We start from the raw sequence: 24,277 nt of genomic DNA, 5'->3' as shown, positions 1-24,277 counted from the left end.
GGGCAGCCGTGCCCAGCCCACGAGAGCAAGTGATGGTCCGAGCCTGGGAGCCAGGAGCTCAGTGCTCCCGGGCACTTGCCGCTGGCTTCACCCTCATTCTGTAGGACCTAGGGTCCCAGGGGTTGGGAAGGGGCAAAGGCGGACTTCAGCGGGCTTGGCCCATCACGGAGAGCGGGCCCCAGTGGTCGGCTCAGACTCCCTGGCGTGGCCCCCTAACCGGGGTCAGGAGGGTGCTGGACCTCTGCATGAGGGACATCAGCACAGAGCCGGAACGTCTTACCAGGGACGGGGGGCGATGGAACATGAGCGTTGCCTGCCGCGGAGGAGAGTGGCCACGAGCAGGGCTGGTCCCGCGTGCAGCCCTTAGTCCCTACTGTTGCCAAAGTGGAACCCAAGCCCGGAGCAGGTGAAAAGCAGCATTGGCAACCACAGGAGGGGTTGTGTGTGGATTCAAGGAGCAGACCCGAGGCCCCGGTCCCCAGTCATGCACCTTGTCCAAGCCGTCACTCGCTGTCACTCACCGACGAGGCCGTGTCACCCGCCGATGGGGGCCCCCTTCTGGTCGCGCTCCGTGTGGGGGTGCTGGTGCTTTCACGAGCCCCCTTCCGGCCGTCCTGCTGGCCCTCCGCCCTCTGTGGACACACAACCCTCCAGGCCACCAGGCTGCAAGGAGGCGGCGCTTTCTGCCAGGGCTTCCGGGGGCGCGGACAGCCTGCTCTCTCGCCACCTGGCATCTTCAGGTCTTTGGTTAACACTGGACGAGAGGGCCCTCAGTACGAATGCCTAGTCCTTCCGACGGGGACTTTGCAGGGACCCAGAATCTGTGCGCGCACGCGGGGTTTGCTGGCGGGAATGGGCGCCGTGAGCAGGGGGAGCCCGAGGAGGAGGCAGGCCCAGATCCCCCCTGGCCGTGGACAGCCGCTCCCCTGCACGCGGCCGAGCGGGCGGCCCTGCGACAGGACGGCTGGCAGGCCGTCGTCGTGGCTCGTGAGACGCAGCCACCGTAATGGCCCCTGTTCCTTCGAGATGGTGCTCCACCAACACTCTCATTATCGCACACACGTGTTGATGTCACGTTCCCAGGGCCCTCGGTGCAGCCCGAGGCGGTGAAGGCAGAGAGAACATTGTGTTAACCCACAATGTTCCCTTTCTCCCCGGCTCCCCAGAGCACCCGGGAGGCCCGGAAGCCGGGAGTGTGCGGCCAGGTGGGTGTGCAGAGGGTCACAGGCCAGCGGGGCCGGAAGGGAGGGCTCTGAGTTCCAGTCTGCGGTGGCGGCTTGAGCAGTCACGGGGCCTGCTGCCTGGTGAGGCCCTCCGGAGGGCTCCCATCTACGGGACAGGGTCCTCTCGCCCAGTGCAGGTGTGTGGGTCCCCACCATCGGGGGCTGCCTCAGTGGTCGGAGCAGTGAGGACCACCACGCAATCCCCCCGCCCGCGAGAACCTGGTGCCTCAGGGGGAGGCAGCAGGTGCACAAGGTGGGGAGGTGCCCAGCAAGGGGAGACGGGCGCCCAGCAAGCCCCCACCGTGCCCCAGGCTTCCTGCTAAGTGCTCACTCCATTTCTTTGACTGAGTCCCCAGAATGGCACGCTCTAGGCCAACACTGTCCAATGGAAATAAAAGGAGAACCACACGGGCAAACTGTCCAAACGGCCGCATTAAAAAGGGAGAAAGTAATCTTCCTAATACGTTTTGTTTAGATCGGCATGTGCAAAATAGTATATCAAATTGTATCAATATAAAAATCATGGGGATGTTTTATTCTTTCTTTGCAAGTCAGTCGGAACAAGCCACGTTTGAAGTGCTCACTGGCCGGGAGGCTCCTGGCTGTCACATTGGACAGTGGGGTTCGAGACGGTGAGCTCAGGCACCGGTTTTTTAAATCAACAATGAATATCTGACGCATCTCGCTTATGGTGTGCGAGGCACTGGTTTCACTGCTCATATAATCACTTCTTTTACCTTTTAAGTTTTACTTATTTATTTTGAGAGCTGGGGAGGGGCAGAGAGAGAGACAGGGAGAGACAGAATCCCAGCCAGGCTCCACGCTGTCAGCACAGAGCCTGATGCGGGGCTCAATCTCACGAACCCTGAGATCATGACCTGAGCCAAAATCAAGAGTCAGACGTTTAACCGACCGAGCCACCCAGGTGCCCCCTATGTAACTACCCTGCAGCGCAGGGTTATTATCATCACCCTGGTTTTACAGATGGGGACACTGAGGCACAGAGAGCAGCAGAAGCATACCCGAGGTCCCACAGCTGGGTAGGGACACAGCAGCCCGGCTCCAGGATCGTCCCAAGGCCTTTCAGGAAGCAAACCAGGGGCCCAATGACTACTTCAGCATAACTGACTAAGAGAGAGGTTTCCCTCCCATTCACTGATGAAACGGATGCCCAGAGAAGTTAGTGAATGCCCTAATGTCACACAGCTAGAAAATATCTGAGTTATTATTAAACCAGGGGTGTCTGATCTGGAAAGTTGGGGAAAGTTCCAGAGAGCATTCTAGGGGAAGAGTGGGTTGTTTCTTATGGGGGAAGGGGGGGGGGCATTTAAGCTGCAAGCTGTATACATCGAGATGGGGAAGAAGTTTCGAACTAGAGGGAGTGAATGATGGAAAACACTGCAGAAGGCGAGCTCGGCCCATTCCAGTAGGAGCGGGGGCTGAGGCGGGAGAAGAGGACACACAGTCGTGGGTGATGACCATGCCAGAGGGCCTTGGCCGGGGGGGGGGGGGTCTCGGGGTCCCGAGGGAAAGGTGCCGGCCCCCCCCGTCCTCAGAGTGTCTGCCCAGCATGAGCCCCCCCCCCAGCCAGACCCTGCAGAAGAAGCTCCCGTCTGGATTTCCTTCCTCGCCCTGCCAGCCCCTCCCCAGCCCTCGCTTCTAGAAGGACTGACAGAAGCCACTCGCTGCACAGGGGAAGTGCAGTCCATCACCCACAGGGGGAGGAAGGCTGCTCAGGATCTGAGGCACCTGCCAGGCAGCCAGTGGAAGACACAGCAGGCAGGTTCTCGTCCCTCCCTGGCGGCTCCCTGGCGCCCGGTGCGGTCTGGGAGCGGCCGCGGTGGCTGCCTGAACTGTCACTCACCTCGGGAGGAGCACCCCACCCCCAAGTGGATGGCAAGCCACCTGGTGGAGACCCCAGCCCGAGGCCCTCGGACCCTAGGACGTGAACCGCTCTGCCACAGACAGGAGGGGCCCGGCAGGGCGGGTTCCCCCCCGACCCCCCGTCTTCCTGTCTTCTCCTTCTTCCCTTCCTTCCCTCCTTCGTCTGCTTTAGAGAAAGATTGAAAGCCCGAAAATCTCATCCGGTGCCATCCGCTGTTGCGCTCGACATCTAACAGGTTTCAGATCTTAACTGCATTATTCTCACACGAAGGAGAAACTGCAGGTACATTTTCTGTTTGTTAAAAATAATAATAATAAAAGTCATGTGTAAAGTGGCACTTTTTGTTTGCACAACTCTCCTGGTGTATTATTTATTGCGAGGGAAAATTATCTTGCTAAGAAAATAGTGTCACTAAAAAATTAGGTGGTTCCCAATCAACTTATGACAGTAATTGCTGTAATGTCCTCTTTGATTTAGATATAGTAATATCAATGTAATTGCCACTGGGAAAAAATTATAATGGCTGTTAATGATAACTAACACATAAATGGCAACGAACAGGAACATGTACTTTATATTGGATTCAACCCTAGAGCGGCAGTAAGAAACCAAGGGGTTTCAACAATGTGGCGCGGTCCCTCCAGGAGCCGAGCCCCCCGCTCTCCCCTGTAAGTGAGGGGGTGGGTGCCTCAGGGCGTGCAGGCGCATCCTCAGCCTCCGTGGGCTCCACAATGTGGGGGGCCGCGGGGACCGCCAGCCCTCCAGAGGCAAAGGCAGGGCAACACCAATACCAGCCCGTGGCCCAGAACCTGCTCCTGCTCAGGCTGGAAATGGCGCCACGAAAGGTGGCTTGGGGACCCTCCGGTGTGCCTGTGTGCACTCCCTAACTCGTTCAGCTGTGCTCCAGTCACCGTCCTAACCCGAGGGTGCACCATCCATAAGACGTGGTCTCGGTCCCCCGACTGCAAACTCCAGGGGAGCTAATACTGGATGGGTTTTGTAACACTTGAGCCTCGCTCCCATGGGCCGCACAGGACCCGACAGCCAGCCCAGCGATGCCCGTCCGGTGCCGTGGTTCACTGGGGACTGGGTGACGGACGAGACCCGTGGCCGTCGGTGGCTCTCGTGGTCCACTGTGTGGGGTGCCCCGGCAGGCAGGGGGGCCGTGGGAGCACAGCCCTCGCCAGCATGGGTCACAAGCACGTCCACAGACAGGTTTGTCATCCAGAAGAGGCATGGTTCCAGCTCATGACCAGTTACCCGGAGATCACTGTAGCGGTTAAGCTTCTCAAGACCCATCGTCACCTGGTGGAGCAGGAGCAACGAGGAAATGAGGTTCCACGCAGGACTCGGTGAGGTCAAGTGAGGGGATGGGAAGGACCCCACGGGGCCAGGGTGGGGCCGGGGGCCCAAGTGCTCACCCAGACTCTGCCCGCTCCCTGGACGCTGGCCTCGCCGGTGGCGAAAGAGGGGCCCGGGGTTCACGGGCGGTGCCAGGGTGACATGTGGGTCCCAGCCTCCCACAGAGGCAGCGGGGCATCCTCTCTAAGGCCCCACTCGGATTCCCATTCTGTAGAGCCGAGGGGTCTGGGGGCGGGCCTGACTGCCTGCGGACTCAGGAAGCCCCTTGGGGAATTCTGAAAAGAATGATCACGCTGATAGTAGCTTCAGTTCCCTTCATACTGGGGCAAGGCACCGCGTTAGCTTTTTATTCCAGATCAAACATCTTAGGTGGTTGCTAATTTTCGTCCCCCCTTTATGGAAGAAGGAGGTAGGCCCAGGGAGGCTGGGTAACTTGCCCGAAGTCACACAGTAAGCGGCGAAGCCGAGTTTGGGGCTAGCCGGTTCACCCCAGAAGCCACACTTCAGCCCAGCAGAGCATCCGTACGTGGTGCTGGTGGGAGCTTATGCTTCAGGACCATCAGCCTGGATGACCGGTAAGGCGCTGTCCAGCTTCGTGTCGCACGAGAGCGTGAAGCTCGGTGGAAATAAGAGGCACGGATATTTCCAGAGAATGGAGTGAGAGCCTGAGCAGAGTAGTTGGCATCCTTGGGCGGCAGGAGGCCTCCCGGACACCCACAGATCGGAGGCAGGTGGGACTTCTGGTCCCACTACTAAGGGCACTGGCACCGATGTCCCCACCACGAACAACCGAAAGGTTCTACAAAACTGTAAAAATCCTAAAAATTGTGAGGATCTGACAAAAAGGGCAAGAAAATAGAAATTACTAGGCCAAAATCCGAGAGGAGGTAGAAACACAGAGGGAGGTGGGGCACCAAAGCCACATCTACCGTGGAAAAGAGGAAAACCCGCTAACGATGGGGCCCTTGAACTTTATTTGGTTACCACAGCTTTTCAAAGTGCTTGGGACTAAAGATAAAGCCCAGGGCCATCCGAGGTGACAAGCCTCAGTGCCCAACGTGATCTGGTTGGTCCAAAGAGCAAAGATCTGCTTGGTCACGATCTCACAGCTCGTGAGTTCGAGCCCCGCGTCGGGCTCTGTGCTGACCGCTCGGAGCCTGGAGCCTGCTTCGGATTCTGTGTCCCTCTCTCTCTGCCCCTCCCCTGCTTATGCTCTGTTTCTATGTCTCTCAAAAATAAATAAACATTTAAAAAAAATTTTTAAAGAAATATTTAAGAAGAAGAAGAAATCCCGAGCCATGAGCCAGAAATAGCAGAAGCGAAGGAACACAGACACATAAAAAGACTTCAGGAATTAACAGGTATGGATTATAAAACAACAATGCTTACTACCTTTAAGAAATGAACTTCAGGAGGGGATCCTGGGTGGCTCAGTTGGGTAAGCATCCGATTTTGGCTCAGGTCATAATCTCGAGTCATGAGTTCGAGCCCCTGCATTGATCGGGCTCTGTGCTGACAGCTGAGAGCCTGGAGTCTGCTTCAGATTCTGTGTCTCCCTCTCTCTGCCCCTCTCCCACTCTTGCTCTGTCTCTGTCTCTCAAAAATGAATAAACATTAAAAAAATTTAAAAAAAAAGAAATGAACTTCAGGAAAAATATCAAAACAACCTTGAATATTTGAAAAAGAATGGATATAATCTTAGGAAGTAAAAAAAAAAAGAACTGAAAATAACAATTTAAGTAATGGTTTAATTATCAATTAGATATACCTGAAGAGAGAATTCATGAATTGGAAAAGAGTCAGGAAATTGTCCAAGATGTATCGCAGAGGGTCAAAGAGATAGAAATTATAACCAGTGCTGACTCCAGAAATTTCTCCCAACAATGAACATCCTCCAAGTTTACTTGATCTTATCAGATGTCAAGAAAAGATTTTCATAGTTACAACGCATTCCTTCCCAGAAGGAATAGTTTTTGACTTCATTGTTTTTGACTAACATTGGGGGTTTGATGTGGTCCAGTCATCCCGCCAGGAAAACCACCTGAGTTCAAGCACACGTGAACCACGACCGCACGTCTCCAATGGCCCGTGGCACTGTGTCATTGATGGCAACTTGCTTCCCCATTTCAGAGACACTGAAGTGGAGACAGAATCGGTGGAGCTAACTGGATCCTGACTCCAGAATACCAGGCTGCTGTCCTCCGGGGAAGCCATCCCATGCGTGGGATGGAGGCCTGGTGTGACGGTCTGTGCCGGCCTCCTGGAGAAGCTCCAAATGTAGGACAGGCCAAAGAAAGGGAGAGCAGAGAAGGACAACAGCAAGCTTAGAGTGCCACGATTCTGGCTGGAATCAGTGGTGGGTGCATTGGAAAATGGACGGCTTTGGGGTCCCATGGAGGGGGTTCAGAATCTGACTCTCTTATCCAGTGCTGATCATTAGACATCATCTCTGTGAAACGGGGACAGTGCCCACAGTGTCATTCCAAGGACAAGGAACCACAGTCCGTTCTCATTGTTCAAGAGAATCACGCTCTACGAAGACACGTGAACATGGAATTAGTAAATGCTGGACAATCGCTCTTAGGGGGAAGCACAAGACTAGGTTCCCCCAAGCCCCTGGCCACAACCTGCCTCAACCAATGTATACAGAACCTTATTTTATGTGTTTCCGCTCAAAAACACCTTATTTAATATTTACTGTGGATTCATGTACACTGAACCCGTGGCCAGCAGTAGCATAACTCAGGCCTGAATGAAGCTTACCTAATATACCTATTTTCTCCATGAGGCACGTCAGTCTTTAGCACCATACTTGGGCGTCATTTTGAACTGCAAAGTCATCAACAAAAAGCATAGCAATGAACAGCATGGTACCAAGTAGACCATGAAAAGGACAGGTGTTTACCGTAGGAGAGCTGAAACAAGAAGGCAGAGTGTTGCCCTGTTGGACCTGGGAACGTGTGCGTCGCGTTTTTTGGTGCTCCGCACATACCCACGAGGGACGTGGAAGCACCGTGGGTGTTGATTTGGGGGTTACAAATACATTTTAGTGAGAAGGAAAATTCACAAATATGGAATCTGCAAATAGTGAGGATCAGCTATACATACGTAAAGCACGGGGTCCTTAAAAGGCACCCGGTGGATGGCGACTCCTGCAGTCACTGCTGTGTGACATCGCTGGTGTCCGTTTGAAGTTCTGCCATATTGGAAAACCCGCAGAGGTGGGCTAAGCGGAGACAACAGAGGGGCTTACCCATCCGTCATTGACCTGTCCGTTCGTTCAACAGACATTTATCGAGTATCTGTTTTGTGCCATGCATGGAGAACAGAGAACATGATATCTGACCCTAGACTGGCCAATTGGATGGAGCCTTTGACTTCATTAAAGACATTTCTCTGACCATTGGAGTGGGGGCAGGGGGCGGGATACAAGATCCTGCAGGCAGTTGGGCAGTAGGTAACCAACAATGTTACACTACACACCGCACTTATAGCCTTCAAGACGTAAATGCTTTTTTAAAAATCTATCGAAGAGAAATAGTCAGAGACAGGCATGAATATTTGCATATTACCACCTTCAGTCCATAGTGGAGAAATTATAGTAGGTATCCGTAAGGGTATGTAATATATCCATTATAAATCATTAAAGAAATGTCATGATGTATCTACCATTGGATGAAAACTATCAAGTTATAAAGCAGTGCATACAGCATGAGGCTGATTTTTGTAAATCACGTATGCACTGAAAAAAGCCTGAAAGGAAATTGTCTAAAATGCTAACAGTGGTTCTCTCTCAACAGCAGCAGCAGAAATATACAGCTGCTTTGTATGCTTTTCTGCATTTTCTAAATCTTCTGTAATAATCATGTGTGTTTTATAAAAAGATAACCATTTAACTACTCCCACTTTAATAAAGGCATTTGACAGGGCTTCAAGTCTTTTTACAGTCCCGCGTGGCACCCATAATGAGGGGTGGGGCCATCCCCTGCTAGAAGGGAGAGTCTTTTGGGGGACCGCAAATTCTCTGAGGGGCCATGCGTCTGCCACTGAGCACTGACCCTGTTCCCTCCAAGAGACCATCCCCCCCGCGTGCGCGTAAGACCATCAGCACGACTTTAGCACTTTATTTGGGGGTAACTCTGAAAACCCCCAGCCTCCTTTGCCGGCACCTAAAGTCCCAACCACGTTCCAGATGATGACTTGAGACTCTGTGAAAGCAGAACCCCCCTCGCACCTGGGGGTGCCTCACACAGATGGAGAGGCACTCACCTCGAAAAGAAGGAAGTGACACGTTAGACATGAGAATGTCACCCTCGGAATATCAGCCAGAGTATCGCCCTCTCTTGCCAGTGAAGAATACATCCAAAAGACCCAACGTTTGTTTCGGGAACATAAAAGGGCAAAGAGAGGGGCGCCTGGGTGGCGCAGTCGGTTAAGCGGCCGACTTCAGCCAGGTCACGATCTCGCGGTCCGGGAGTTCGAGCCCCGCGTCGGGCTCTGGGCTGATGGCTCGGAGCCTGGAGCCTGTTTCCGATTCTGTGTCTCCCTCTCTCTCTGCCCCTCCCCCGTTCATGCTCTGTCTCTCTCTGTCCCAAAAATAAACGTTGAAAAAAAAAATTAAAAGGGCAAAGGCAGCGTAATGTGCATTCACAACATGCGACCACAAATGGGCTGGAAGCTAGTTCCGGACGGAAAAGTTTAAAAATCCCGGATTTAGGTACGGAAGAACCATCCATGCTGGCAACAAATGAGCAACATTTCTTCCTTTATTTACGGCCACGGACCACCTTTGTTTGGGGCCTGTTAGCTGCGTACAGGTTTACATTTGAGCAATTCATGATGTTTCGGCACAAATTTTTCGCTGGATCAATCCATAGATTCAAGCAACCAGCTCATAGGCTCCAGTGTCAGAAACACCTGTTATTCCCCTTACTCTAGCCCTGGGGGGGGGGGGGGGGGGGGGGAGCAGAAAGTCCACGTGGCAAGTCCACCGACCCTGTCTCCTCCTGTAGTTAGAGACACAGTTGGACTACAGTCTCCGGCCCCTGTGGTTACTCGGGGCCCCGGGGCCCTTTGGGCCAGTCGCTTGGACACGGGAGCCCTGTGGACACTTCCAGGCCAGGCTGATGAAAACCCTGCACCTGCGGGGCTCCCTCTCAGCCAGTGCCCAGGCTCACTGCCCGTCAGAGAGCCTGGAACCTCAGACCCAGAGCGGCCCGGGTGAGGCACTGACCAGCGATGCCCCTTTCTTGCCCCCAGCGTGACAAAACAATCTGTGCTAAGGCCGCACGAGGCTGGGCTCGTCTGTCCCAACAGCTACCGCTACCCTAATGAATATGGACGGAGACCCAAATGTGAGCATCTTTCAAATAGGTGCTCGTGTGCTGCTTGAGATCTTTTCAGAAAATCACGAAGTGAGCAATCAGTGTGCTCAGCTGCACTTCTGGACTCCCTCCCAAACCAGTGCCTGCCTTTGGGGAAGACGAAACGTCTCAGCCCCCTGGGATACCGGAACAATCATCTCCACCAGAGATCGCTAAGACCCACGTCGCAGATTCACCTAAAATCTTCGCCTCCCAAGAAAAACTCCCCATCACGGGCGAGACTAGGTCCCGCCGCCCCTTTTCTGCCCACGCGATGTCCATGAGGCCGGAGCACCAGGGTCCGGGCTTTAAGGGTGCTCATTACCCCCTCTGCTGCCCCCCTGACTCACTGTTCTGCCCCCTGCTCGGCCAGCCCCCCACTCTTCCATCCCCGGCTGCCAGGCAGGCCCCCGCTTCCTCCCTGCCAGGTTCAGCCTTCGGAGCTTCACTGCCTCTGCCACCTTCTTCCCACCGACTCCTCCCTCCTTCTCAGAAAACCTCACCTTCTCTGCACCCCGAAAGTGGCAGGAGCGTCTGGGAGGAACCACCCTGACACCAGGGTTCCGTGGCTACACACAGTGGGGTCTGGGCCCCCCTCTCCTGCAGGAAGGACCTCATTCGTAGGTGTCCCTCCCTCACTTGCCCCTGGCTCTCCCCTCCCAGCCCAAAAATGTGCCCAGTCCTGCTGCTCATTGAGTCATTCATCCGAGCAAACATTCACGGTCACTATGCACCCCCCAGGGTCACCGCACAGGCACAGGAACGCAGGGAGGAGAGGGCAGGTAGCCTTGAGCAGGAAGGCGCCGGGAGAGGCACACCCCGGCGGTTACACCTGTGACTCGTGGCCTGTGGCCTCCGTGTCCCTTTCCTCGGGGGTGGCTTCACGGAAAAGTCATCTGTGCCGAGAGTCCCCACTGCTCTCCGTCTCTTGTCTCCCTGCCCGCTGCGCCCTGACTTCTGACTCCGTCGGCTGCACGGCCAGATTCCCTCCCGGCCTGGCTCCAAGTCCTATGATGCTCCCCAGCCCTGACCTTCCCCGCCCGGATCAGCGTGCTCCCTGAACCACTCCCTTTCTTTTCCTTTTAAGTTTATTTACCTACTTTGAGAGAGAGAGAGGGACGGAGAGAGAGAGGATCCCAAGCAGGCTCTGCTGTTAGCGTGGAGCCCGACGCGGGGCTTGAACTCACGAACCACGAGGTCGTGACCTGAGCCGGAGATCCAAAGTCGGAGCTCCCCACGGAGGGGATTCTGACGAGCCCGCACCCTGAACCTTCCGCCCGCCCCACTCGGAGAGCCCGCTCTCAGGACCTCCCAGCCACCCTCTTCCCTCGGACCAGAGTCCACTCGGCGTTTGCAGAAACTCGCCGTGTGTGATGGCCTTTCGGACGTGCGGGGGCATAGCCGGGGCCTGGAAGGGCTGTGTCACCTCCGGAGCACGTCAGGCCCACGACGCCGGGAGAAAGAGGAAGAGGCAAGTGTCGTTTTCAGTGTGACGGGGGCCAACGTTTTCACTTAGGAGGAAATAAGTTCTTGGATTTATCCCGAAACGTCAACAGGAAAACAAGTCTCCACATACAAAATTGCATTCACTTCCAACTTCTCCATTATATATTTGGTACCTAACGTGAGGCGCCTTATGTTTCAGCAGATAATTTCCTGGCGCGTATTAGGGTAGTTGAGTTCTTTTGAATTTTGCCTGTATCTAAAAATAACAATGGAACTTGAGAAAAGGCCACATAAACCGATACACCGGAATGAATCCCTGTCCCCCGAATCACGGGTCGCGTTGCCTCTGCAGCACTTCCGCGGGGTCTGGGTTAGGACGACTAACCCAGAGCTGGCCCTCAGGAGCGCCAGGGTACCCCGATGCAGTCCCTCACCCGGCAGGTAGGGCTGCGGGCCTGCGGGCCTCCACCGCAGCCCCGTCAGCGGCGGGAGGCTGCCGGCGTGACCCTGACTCTGCCTGGGGAAGCGCGGACGGGAGAAACCAGCCCCACGCAGACCAGGCCGAGTCCTCAGCCCTGCTGCTTTTGTTCCCCACAGACCAAATCACGGTTGCCATCGACAGCGTGGATCAGTTTCCCGGGGCTGCAGGACGAGAGCACCGAAAACGTGGCCGAAACAACAGAAACATAGTCTCTCAGTCCTGGAGGCAGGAAGCCCAGAATCAAGGTGTGAGCAGGGCCGCGCTCCCTCTGAAGGCTCTGGGGGCGGGGCGGGGGGAATCTTTCCTCTCCTCTTCCAGCTTCTGGAGGCCCGTGGATGCCTCAGAGATCCATCACTCCTATCTCTGCCTCTGTGGTCACGTGGCTTCTCCTGGGTGTCTGCGTCCACATTTCTGTCTCCTTACAAGGACACCTGTCATTGGATGAGGACCCACGCTGCTCCATTGTGACCTGGTTCCAACCCAATTACATCAGCCCCACCTGAGAAGGTCACACCCACAGGTACCAGGGGTTAAGACATCAATACCTCTTCTGGGGGGGGGGGGCACAATTCTACCCACTACAGAGGCTGGTTTTTTTTTTTTTTTGAAGTTTATGTATTGACTTTGAGAGAGACAAAGAGAGCGTGAGCAGGGGAGGCGCAGAGAGAGAAGGAGAGAGAGAGAATCCCAAGCAGGCTCCATGAGGTCGGTGCACAGAGCCCGAAGCGGGGCTCGAACCCAGGAATACCGTGAGATCATGACCTGAGCCGAAATCAAGAGTCAGGCGCTTAACTGACTGGCCCACCCAGGTGCCCCCAGAGTATTGTTTATATGCTGGGCAGTGTGCCACATTTTTTTCCTTTGTTTCGTTTCATCCTTATAACCATCCTACGAGGTGGGAATGCCCAGTCCACAGGTGAGCAAACCGAGAGCCGGGCGGTCAAATCTGTGCCCACGGGCATGCACCAACCACACTGCAGAAGTAGGTCCGGGCCTCAGTCTCCACCCAGCCCTTCACCACAGGCTAGGGGCTGAAGGAAATCAGCAGGTCATTACGGCCTAGCTGGGACCGGTGTTCCGGGTCAACTGACCGGTCCCGTCTGCGATCTGTATGTAAGGGGGCGTCTCAAAGGGCCCCGGCTACTGAGGGCAGACTTGGGTCTGAGAGAACCGAGCGTTTCCATGATGAGAACCCACCCACGGAGAGAAGGCCTTTGCCAAAGCAGCTGAGAGTCCCCAGCCCCCCTCCAGGCTCTTGCCCATAAATGACGTCCGAAACGGCCCGTGCACATCCCCCGTTTTTGTGCCGCGTGGGGTTACAGCGCTGTCCCCATTAGCCCCTCCTCGCCCCCGAATCCCTTTGGCAGAGGGGGCACGGGGCCCCTAGTATGCTAGCACGCCAGCCGTCCGGCCCTTTGCTGGCCTGAATGTAAAGCTAACTAAACTAATTAATCACACCAGATTAATAAGAGTGACAAGGTGAGAGGGGTGACATTGTCCAAAATCTCCAATTTGGTGTGAGGGCGCATATTTTTTTAATCCCCACAGCAATTTATTTTCCGTATAGCAAACTTTCTCCAAGAATGTCCCAAAATGTAGTCAAGGTTAACTGTGCTGTGAGCTTATTCAATATTTATGATTCTTTTTATTTGTATTACGAGGACTTTTTGGGGACTCCAAAGGGTCCATTAATCAAACAGAGTGACAAAATGAGGCATTTGACAATCGGAACAAGGCCTGCATATTATTACGATTAGATGTCTATACCTAGACATATAGACGCAACGTCTATAGCTCGGGGAGGGGGTAGGGATAAGAGAACCAACTTAACTTTATCAACAGCTCCTGATTAATTGTTACCAAGTGTCATCCGTAAATTTCCCTTCCATCTAATAATCCTCTCGGACGATCTAACAACATCCCCGGCGAGCTGGCGACACCGAGGCTGAGTTTCTGAGACAAGGAGCGGGTGACACCGGTACCTCCAGTGACTGGCGACGGGCGGTGGACAGCGTTCACGGAGCTGCCATCTCTGAAATACAATTATCAGTGTGATCTGCTTAAGGATTCATCATCAGCTCCTGCCTTCTGAAGACTTAAAAAAATGCCAAGACACACAGAGAGAAAGAGGTGATAAGAAGGCATCATTTTCCTCCAGCCTCATAACTGTAAATTGAAGAAAATTATTTTCTTTGCCTGCAGCTCATTGGCATATAGGCAGCATTATATTATAATTTCATAAGCATAAATCCTTTGAATAAATTTCAGAGGAATAACTGAATTAGAAATGCAAGTAAAGTATCTAAAAAACTTAACTGTAGCAGGCAGGGGAGAGGAGGTGCGAGGGGCACAGGCAAGGAGGAGAGCCCCTTCTGGGTGCCTCCCGTGGGTCCCCAGAGGCCCGGGAAGAGCTTGGTCAGGGAGAGGCCGTTTCTCACCCCCTTCTGTGCCTGATGGCGAATAAAAGAAGTTCTTCTCCTCTCCCCTTGCTCGTGTTCCAAGGAATTTGAGCCGTAATTCATCATAAATTAATTTTGGAGAAACAACAGGCTTGGGGCGTGTTATAATTATTGTTATTTGTTTATTTATTATCGTGTTAACCATTATTTATTATTGTGTTAAGCATATGTGAGATCACAAAGGTTGCTCCTGCGGTTTCCTAGCAACAAGTCTGTGGGTCCGCCACGCAAGTTTCCCATCTCGGTGGGGGTGGGAGGCGGATGCCGGGTCAGGGGCCCGAGGCGTCTGTCCCTTCCTGAGGGCGCCCCTTGGGATACACTGTGGAGGAGAAGGGTCGGCCTGGCCCCCTGCTGATGGCTCACCAGCCACCCCGCAGATTATCTTCAAAGACCACTTGGAGGCCAAACCCTGGCCCCGGGGGCTGGCTCAGCTTGGACAAGGACGTCCTTTCCTAGGCCCATGTTGGTCCTCAGGGAGGTGGCCACTAGGCCCCCTCCATGGCCAAGGGACATCTGGGGGGGAGGAGGCTAAGGGTTAGGAAGAGGATGGAAAACTTCCTGGGGGCCTCCGCGCCCCCCTGTCACGGCCTGGAGCAGCCCCGTGCAGCTCCCCACCTCCCCAGGGTGACCGACTGGCTTCAGGAGCCCGTCACCATGTATGTAGTGGGAACAGAGGCACAGAGCCTGGAGTTTCAACTGCATTCACACAGCCTCTCAGGAGCACGAATATCCATTTGCAATGTCTGTTCTTGTGTCAGCACAGAAGTGCAGAGAGGGATTGGTTTCCATGTTTCCGGCACAGGGACCCTGCCGGGTAAAGGAAACCTTACCTGGGGGCCCACAGAGTGCGATGCAGGACGGGGGCGCTGAACCAGAGTGACGGGACGGGTCTCCTTTGTCCGGTGTCCTCAGACAGACCCCCACGCCTCCCCTATGGATCACTTCCTATCCTGGGTAAGAAACGCATAGCAAAGGGGCCCGGTGATGTCAGTACTTTCCCATTATGGCAGAGCCACGCACACAGGGTCCCAAGCAGCGCCCCTCCCCCCCAACTGTCCAGTGAAATCCCCTGGGAGTGGCATTTTTTTTCCCAGTAAACTTTTAATTTTAGAATAATTGGACTTACAGAAAAATTACAAAGACAATATAGTGCCCCCGCATGCCACACACCCAGTTTCCCGGTTAGTAGCCTTGTCTATTACGATGGTACGTCGGTCGCAATTAACGAACCAATGTCGATGCATTAGTATGAACCGAAGTCTATGTATTATTCAGATCTCCTGAGCTTTCACCTTCTTCTGTTCCAGGATTGCGTCCAGGACAGCACATTACTTCAGTTATCAGGTCTCCTTAGGCTCCTCTTGGCTGAGCCTCTCAGGTTTCGCTGAGATTAATGACCTTGCCGGTTTTGAGGAAGGTTGGTTGTGTATTTTGTAGTGTCTCTCAATTTGAGTTGTCTCTCAGATTGAGTTGGATGGTTTTCTTATGGGTAATGTTATAGACATACCCATGTCTCTCCCAAACTCTCATTTTGTCATCTCATCCCCAGGGTCGTTTTATTTGGAGGTGGGCCCTCTGGGGGTGATCAGGTAAGGAGGGTCGATCCCTCGTGAACGGGATGGGTGCCCTTGCGAGAAAAAGCCGCAGAGGCTGCTAGCTCCTTTACCCACCAGGTGAGGACACGGCGAGAGGTCAGCAGTCTGCAAACCAGAAGAGGGCCCTCGCTGGACCACGTGGGCACCCTGATCTTGGATTTCCAAGCTCCAGGGCTGTGAGGACTCCTTGCTTACTGTTTACAAGCCATCAAACTCATGGTACTTTGTGAGAGCAGAGAACGGGCTAACACAGACTGCATTTGTGGGTCTAGGAGAGGAAGGTCCCAGAAATCCCATGGAGGGTGCATGCTGTCAGGGCACTTCTTATTGTTGATGTCAAATGTGATCACGTGGCCAAGGCAGTGTCTGTCAGGGCCCCCCCGTGGAAGGTTGCCCTTTCCCCCTGTCCATATGCTGTACTTGGGGGCAGGAAGGCCCTGTGAGCAGCCCAGCATGCTCCAGGAGCAGAGAACTCTGTTCCACCTCCTCTGGCGTGGAGGTTCCACACAAATCATGTGAAATTCTACAGAGCAGATTCTCCTCTGTCTTCATTTCTTTAGTCAACCACTTATTTATGGCAGGATAGACTCGGTGTAGACTTGGAGTTATATTCCGACACTGCCTCGTTCGTGTATTTGCTCAAACGTGTTAGCCAATGGAGGTCCCTTCCATTGCTCCCGTGTCCTCCTGACATGTCCCCATCACGGTGGCACTATCGGTCTGGTTTTGTTTTTCAGCACCTCCTTACTTTCTGGCACCACAAGATGTGCCCGTCTCACATTCCTTGCCCCCATTCTGGAACCGACCCTTTCTCCACAGACCCCTGGTTCTTTTTATCAGAGAAGGGTATTAGCAACCACACTCTGGATGCGGGGTGTGCTCACCGCTACAGGGCTGGGCAGCTTTCAAACCTCTGCGCATTTAGGATGCCACCAAGATCGGTTGCCAGCTTCTCTTGGAGGAGGACCCAGGCCTCAGTGTTTTTAAAGCTTTGTCTGTCTGTCAAGCTGTTTCTACTTTTATATTTGGTCAATAGCTGGTGGCTTCCTAGTCTTGGGATTAGCACCTTTACATCAAGCGTATGGATACAGGGTGCCCCTCTGTGCTCCAGAAACAGTGTGGAACTTTACCAAGATGCAGGGGGCTAAATGTTTGAAAGAACTTTTGAGAGGCTGATTCTTTTCGTTGTTTGGTGTTGGGGGGGGGAGTGGGGAGTGCCCACTTCTCCCTTTTGTCTGCCTCTCTCTTACCTTTATTTTTCTTTCCTCCTTAATCCCTTGAGAAGTACCTGCCCAGTGCTCAGACCATTAGCGTCCCAGAGGCTAGGACTGGCAATCAGCTTCCATCTATCCCTTCTAGCCGGTGACCACAAGCGAGGGGCTTCGTTTCCACCTGTGTCTGGGGACACACTGAGACCACTGCCCATTGAGTCACAAGTAGGTGGCCGAGCTTAGAAGTAGGTGAATCAGCATGTGGCACATAGTGGGCACCGATAAAGCTAGCTCCCCCTTCCTCTCCCCACCTCCAGCCCCAGGGAAATAAGACAGGCCTGACACTGGGGCTGGAGGCCAGTTTGTCACCCTCTCTGAACCAGAGCTCATCACCACACCTGGGGGCTTCCCTGCAAAGCAGAATCCAGGCGGGTCTACGCGGGCATAGCGGCAGGACAAACCCTCGGAGTCAGAGCACCCACGCCTGGAGATGCTCATGCAGTGTGGGCGCTGTTTGCACCCCTGCCCTGTGGAGCTTCTCTGCGGAGGCTGCCCCCCCCCCCCGCTCACTCAGACGCCCAGGGACCGCTCCCACGGGAGCCTGCCCTGTGCCACCCACTGACCAGTGACGATTGTTCGAATCAAAGGAACCAAATCGATCACGAGCCAATCTTACTTGGAAGTCCTTTAGAGGAACAGGAGTCCTTTACCTCAGAAGCCTGTTTTGTTGGCCAAGGCTACTTGGGACGCCAGCTGTGACGGCCACTCTGGCAGTCCTGACCGCACAGTGGGATCCGCCGAGAGGACTTTGGGGTGGTCCGCAGAACCCGGGGCCCAGCCCCACAGCTGAGCCTCAACCTCTAACAGCTCCCTGGGGCACAGCGTGTGGTGATGTGGCTCCATGGGTCTCTCGTCCAAGTCTCACAGTCTCAGCAACAGAGCCTTCTGGTGTGCCGTGAGGTGTCTCTACCTGTGGGTAAATCAGCCACAGCTGGAGGGGCAGGGGAACGGGACACGCGGGCCACCAGGGGAATTGTTATCAGCTGAGCAGCCCCCATAGGGGTCCAAGTAGTTAATCAGCAGTTTCTCTCCTTAAAACCGAACTAACAATAAACTCTTACCAGCAACCACAGCTTCTCAGGGGCAAGCATCTCGTGCTGGGTCCTTCAGACCTCATCCGTTCAAGCTCTCTGAACAACCATACCGCGTAGACGTGAAACCCACAGAGACAAGAAAACAGGCCAAGGGAGGTCAGGTGTCACCGTCCAGGTGGCCCGGCCAACACGCTTCGGAAGGGGGACCTGAGACTCCGGAGGGCGTTGTCTTCTTGAGAGTGTGACACTGGCACAAGCATCCCATACACGAGCCTCCGGACCCGGGACGCCGACAGGGAGACACGGGAGCCGTTCTTGCCCGGAGCTGCCAAAGCAAGTGTAAATGCCCGGGTTCCACCTGCCGGGACACCCACCACTGAGCACCGATTCCCTCCGCCAACCTCAGCTCTTCCCAAACCGGAGCCCTCGCGGTCTCCCACACACGCCTCTGTTCCTTGCTGTCCCCTCCCTTCTCCCACCTGTTGGGCCCTTCAGGACTCGGTAGAAATGTCTCTTCCTGGGAAGCCTTCCTGAGTTTTGCTCCCTACACATCACACTCGGATGCTCTCGTGGTTTTCTTTCTTTTTTTTTTTAAGGTTTTAAAATTTTTAATTTTAATTTTTTTTGGGGGGGGAGGGGCAGAGAGAGAGGGAGACACAGAACCCAAAGCAGGCTCCAGGCTCCGAGCCGTCAGCACAGAGCCCGACGCGGGGCTCGAACTCACGGATCGCGAGATCATGACCTGAGCCGAAGTCGGACGCTTAACCGACTGAGCCACCCAGGCGCCCCATCTTGTGCTTGTCAGTCGTGCTACTTAGGATACTTTGCTTTGCCCTAAGGAGCTCATTCTGTCCTTCCCTTCAGACAAGAGGAAGGTCTTCCTCGTCACCGTCCCCTCTCCGGTGTCCGGCCTGGGGTGGGCTCTTGGTCCTTGTTGGGTTGAGTTGATTCGAGGCTAAATGACACCTGTGCCGAGTCCTTCCCTGCAGGGAGGAGACCCTTCTCCATCACACTGGTTCCCACCATCTAGAGGAGACATGCTGGGCAGATTCACGGCCAGTCCTCACAGCGGTGGAGAGATACAGACAAATTCCACACATGACCGTGGCCTTTGTGACGCGTGGACAGATCTGGTCCTCCCTGCTGCCCTGAAGGTAGGTGCCACCACAGGACTTGCTTTGGGCAAGGAAATGCGGGCAGTGGTGAAAGTGTCTCTCCCAGGCAGAAACTGAGGGCCAGGGAACTCACTGGGCTCCCCTGCTCCCTTTGTCCTGACTGGGCACTCAACGGAGCCTGTGTCTAGATAAAGTACTATCAGTGGGGGGGGGGGGGCTATGGCACCCCCGTGAGAAGACCTCCCCCCACTGCCCTATACCTAGGCAGAAGAAGCAGCAGCTCCTGTGTTGAGCCATGGAGACTCTGGGTTATTTGTTGCCATGGTTTAACCTAGCTTTTCTGACGAGCGTAGTCACGTATCGTACCTTCTTGGATACAATTGGTACCTTCCTGAATCATCTAGATCTTGTCTGTAGATGGAAAGAGGGTTCACAGTAATGACGCTACGGAACTGAGCGTGGCGACAAAATGTGTGTGATACGGCCTCAGCCCTATTGTGCAGTGTAGCTCTGAGCAGACGCACACACACACGGAAGCATACAGGACGGACTTTCCTTGGAAGCAATTTTTCATGCTTCTATGAAAGCTGTTAATTTTTCTCGTTGGAGGTAGGCCAATTCGGCTCAGTTCATGGAGGCGTCCACTGCAAAATTCATCTAGCATTATTTCCTGAAGCTACCTAAGGTGCAGACTAGAAGAATGGGTATTTTCTCTTAATGAAAAGATAGTCGGATGAGGGGGGAAAAATGCCTTTCCTTTCTTCCTTTCTCTTTCCTCCCTTAAAAAAACTCAAAATGATGTTGTGATTAACTTGCATTTTGCAGCATAGTGGATATGACAGTCAACCAAATTAATCCCATTATGCAAAACCCAGTTCACAAATGGTTTTGCATTTTTGCAAAATTATGTCAATTTCCCTATAAATTGGAGAGACTGTGTCAGTTTCCTGAACTGCACAGAGACGCTACTCAGTGCTGTATATCTATATTCCTCTAATTCAAAAAGATACAGATTTTAGCTCCGTGCCACACATTAGGATTCATAACTTTAATGCTGCTATTTTTGTTTACATGAGACTTGCATGAGAATTACCAACAGTTTTCACATTCGTTTAAAATCTTCCTCCCCACCACACTCATCGTGGTGGCAAAAAAGACTTAGGAGCTTGAACAGAAAACGGTGAGAACAAAAACCATCCCTGTTGTGATACGAGGCCCGCGATTCCTTCTTTCGTCCCACCTCTGAAGCCCTCGGCTTCTCCGGCCGGGCTCCCCGTGCCCTCGCCGGGGCTCTGCCTCTCTGTCGGTGGCGTTAGCGCGGGGAGAGCAGGGACGGCCGCCCACCTGCCGTCCTCTTGGCCAGCCGCAGACGTGCTGTTGGTGGCCAAATCTGCTTGGCACGGACCGCGATCCGTGAATTCCCTATAACTGGACCAACTTGTCAAATTAAGCCCGCTCCTGCGCGGAGCCGCTGAGCAGCCTGGATCTGGAAGTCCCCGCTCTCTGACCCCTGTCACCAGCCCTCCGAGCCCCTAACATCTGCTCTCTGGGAGCTGCCTTTTCACCTGGTTCATTTCAGATGCAGCAGGGCACTCCGTTCTGAGCTCAGCACTGCCCCTCTCTCTCTTACGGGGAGAAAGAAAAAGCTTCCTTGTTTTGAAGACCGGCGCTCTGAGGGCTAAATTACTTACTGAATTCAGAAAATCTATTTTTTAATGGTTATTCTTTCTCCGCGTAGCACTTTTTATTCCGGTAATGCTTTCTTGAACGGTGAATTGTTGACTTTTTATGCCTCAGATTTATTAGACATGTGCCAAGTTGTCAACCTCCTACTGTTTTCATTTGTGTCCACCTTGCAAACAGCAGGGAAAAATACTTTTTTTTTCCACGAACGCTCACTTCTTGGCAGTTCTGAAACAAATTTTTGAACAGTTGCTGTTCCTATTGATAGCAATAGTTTGATGTTTCAAAAAAAAACCCAGGGTTTTATTTTCCCCTAAATTTTTGACACGTTCTGTCATATCCTATCATATCATACCCTGATGCATCAAAAACAAAAAGAAGGGAGGTCCCAGCCTGCACTGTTCACATAGATCATGAGTCTTCGCTAAACACCCTCCCATCTGTTCACCGCGTCCATTCTTTTGTCCCCGCTCCAATGCTGGTATTCCTCACTAAAATCTGTTCTTGCTTCTTTCTAGACACTGCACTCTCCCCAGCGAGGCTGCCTGAGCTCGGTGAGAAATGGTCCCGAGGAATCGGGAGGCTGTGGGCATTTTCCTATCGCTGGCTGCCCGCGATTCGGACGCACCGTGCCACGGACAGGGACAGTGATGAAAAAGAGGAAACACAAATGAAGTGAATGGCCGGTCGCCTCAGGCAAATGTCCCCTGCAGTTGCTGGTACTGTGAAAAATAAAAAAGTCAGCAATCAAAACTCCTCTTCCCAGAGACTCTTCCCGCCAGGGCCACCGGGCCCTCCATGCTGAGGCTTTGAAATGAGGGACACAGTGGGACGGGCTGGCTCCTGTTCTGGCCTGGCGACATCTTGCTCTCCGTCCCAGCTGCAGGGCTTGCGGAGAGGGGAGGCGGGATGGGGGGGGGGCGACCGCACCCCATCCCCACTGGGGCTGCCCGGCCACTCTCAGGGCCCCGCGGACGCAGCCTCGGGTGGAGTCTTCTGGGGCCTCTCCCGCTAGATCCCGCTGCACGGGAAGGACCAGCTTCCCAGGGAGCAGGTGTCATGGGAAAATCGGGTGCTTTGGGTCGACCAGGAGGCTCAGGATGACTTTACGAGGGGCTGTGAGGGGGCCCCTTACCCGGCGCACCAGCCGGAGGCCTCACACGGCCTTGTGAGGGCACACAGAGGCAGCCGGCGGCCACGTGACGGGACCCTGGCCCAGCCGCCCAGAGAAGCTGGGGTCTGCGGGGGGAACTGGGGGTGCGTCCACTGCCTTGAGCAGAACACACGTCCATCCTTTTGCAAGATCGACCCTCTGTCCAACAGCCCCTTCAGCTCGGTAGACACCACAACCTCTGTGGGCTCATTCGCGGCGCCTAACCTTGGTCGGTGGACCCACATCCGGCCCTCCACCTGCCAGCCTGTGACCTCCAGGCAGATCTGTGCCGGACCCCCTTCATCCCCGGAGCCCAGGTAGGGGAACCTGAAAGGGGGGGCGGCCTGGGTGGCTCAGTCGTTTAAGCGTCCAACTCTTGCTTTGGGCCCAGGTCGTGATCTCACGGTTTGTGGGGCCGGACCCCGGGCCAGCCTCTGCGATGACGGCGTGGAGCCTGCTTGGGATTCTCCCTCTCCCTCGCTCTCTCTCCCCTACCCGTGCCATCTCTGTCTCAAAACAAATAAACTTAAAAAAAAATTTTCTGAAAGGAACCTGTAAGCTTCTGGGGGAGCCGAGCCCCTAGAGGATTTTAAGCTGGGGCCTGAATAGATTTGCATTTTAGAGAAATTGTCTCCAACGGGAGACGTTTAAGTGAAAGGATCAACAGGATTTGTTTGCTTGCTGGGAAGAGGGCGGGAGGACGGACGTGGGTGACCAGTCAGGCTGGGACACTCAGAAGGGCAGGTGGGCTCTGTACCCAGCAGGGAAAGCGTCCCCACTGGGGGGATGGGGTTGGCGGAGGGGCACTGGGGGCCGCTGAGCTCTGGACTTGAGGTCCTATTCTGTGTAGGAAGAGTGGGGTTGGCTCCTTCCAGGACCAACATTCTAGAACTCTGCTGGGTTTCCGAAAGGTAAACAGCCTCACACGGAGCATGATGCCCTTGTTTACGTGACTCCCTGCCTTCCCGGAGCTGCGTTAGTTTTCTGGGGTGGCAGAAAGAGAGCACCAAACACCTGGTGACTTAAAACAATAGAAATCTGGGGCGCCTGGGTGGTGCCGTCGGCTAAGCATCCGACTCTCGATCTCGGCTCAGGTCATGATCTCGCAGTTCGTGAGTTCGAGCCCCACGTCGGGCTCCGTGCTGATGGTGCAGAGTCTGCTTGGGATTCTGTCTCTCCTTCTCTCTCACCCTCCCCTGCTTGTGCTCACGCTCTCTCTCTCTCTCTCAAAATAAATAAATAAACTTTAAAAAATAGAAATTAATTCTCTCCCGGTTCTAGAAGCCAGAAATCTGAAATCACTGTGTTGACGGGGCCGTGCTTCCCCCAAATCTCTAAGGGATGATCATTCTTCCTTGCCTCTTCCAGCTTCTGGTGGCTCCTGGCAGTCCTTGGCTTGAGGCTACATCACCTAATCTCTGGCTCCAGTGTCATATGGGCTCTGTGTCTCCTCCTCTTAGAAGGACGTTAGTCATCAGATTTAGCACCCACCCTAATTCAGTATGACCTCATCTGAACAGATTACATCTGCCAAGACTGTATTTCCAGATCAGGTCCCATTCCGAGGTTCCTGGTAGACTTGAACCTTGGGGGAACACTATTCAATCCATTATACCTACGCTTTATTTAAATAAACAATTTTTTTTTTAATGTTCATTCACTTTCGAGAGAGAGAGAGAGAAAGAGCATGAGTAGGGGAGGGGCAGAGAGAGACACACACACACACACACAGAATCCAAATCAGGCTCCGGGCTCTGAGCTGTCAGCACAGAGCCCGCCGTGGGGCTCGAAATCACTAACCATGAGATCATGACCTGAGCTGAAGTCAGATGCCCAACCGACTGGCCCCCCCAGGTGCCCCTGTACCTACACTTTCTTATCATTGTAGGGATTCTTCCCTCAACCAGGGCTCCAACATGCGCTGTGCCTCTGCAATCACCACAGGTTGATGAGAAGAAAATAGAAGTTCTACTTCTATGTACTTGAAACTGTTACTTGGGGGTAAGTCGTATAACATCCCTAATACAGTAGTACCGTGGTATGTGTATATAATTAACAAGCAAATTTACGTTCATTGCAGGGCTTACAAACTTTCTAACAATGGGGTCGTACCGTGAAAAAAGCAGGGAGATGCTCCATATGGCACAGGATCAATCACCTGTGCAGTAATGAAATTGAAAACAAACAAAAAAAAAACCAAAACAACC

At 53.7% G+C, this 24,277-nt stretch overlaps 2 long non-coding RNA genes across 3 annotated transcripts; one reads left to right on the top strand and one right to left on the bottom strand.

The window, feature by feature from the left end:
- Positions 1–6,198: 6,198 nt before the first annotated feature.
- On the bottom strand, positions 6,199–10,472 carry LOC125149224 (uncharacterized). Its single transcript, XR_007145856.1, has 2 exons — positions 10,337–10,472; positions 6,199–7,002 (listed from the first exon to the last, which is right to left on the bottom strand). It is a non-coding gene; the product is annotated as an uncharacterized LOC125149224 (long non-coding RNA).
- Positions 10,473–12,439: 1,967 nt separating this feature from the next.
- LOC125149225 (uncharacterized) lies at positions 12,440–18,737 on the top strand. 2 transcript variants are annotated; one of them, XR_007145858.1, is made up of 5 exons: positions 12,440–12,465; positions 13,603–13,890; positions 15,527–15,636; positions 15,893–16,033; positions 18,150–18,737. It is a non-coding gene; the product is annotated as an uncharacterized LOC125149225 (long non-coding RNA). The 2 variants fall into 2 exon arrangements; XR_007145857.1 differs by lacking the exon at positions 12,440–12,465 and adding an exon at positions 12,542–12,676.
- The last annotated feature ends 5,540 nt before the right edge of the window (positions 18,738–24,277 follow it).

This window comes from Prionailurus viverrinus, chromosome D3 (genome assembly GCF_022837055.1).
Source record: "Prionailurus viverrinus isolate Anna chromosome D3, UM_Priviv_1.0, whole genome shotgun sequence".
NCBI classification, from domain to species: domain Eukaryota; kingdom Metazoa; phylum Chordata; class Mammalia; order Carnivora; family Felidae; genus Prionailurus; species Prionailurus viverrinus.
This window is presented reverse-complemented; position numbering and strand designations above follow the sequence as displayed.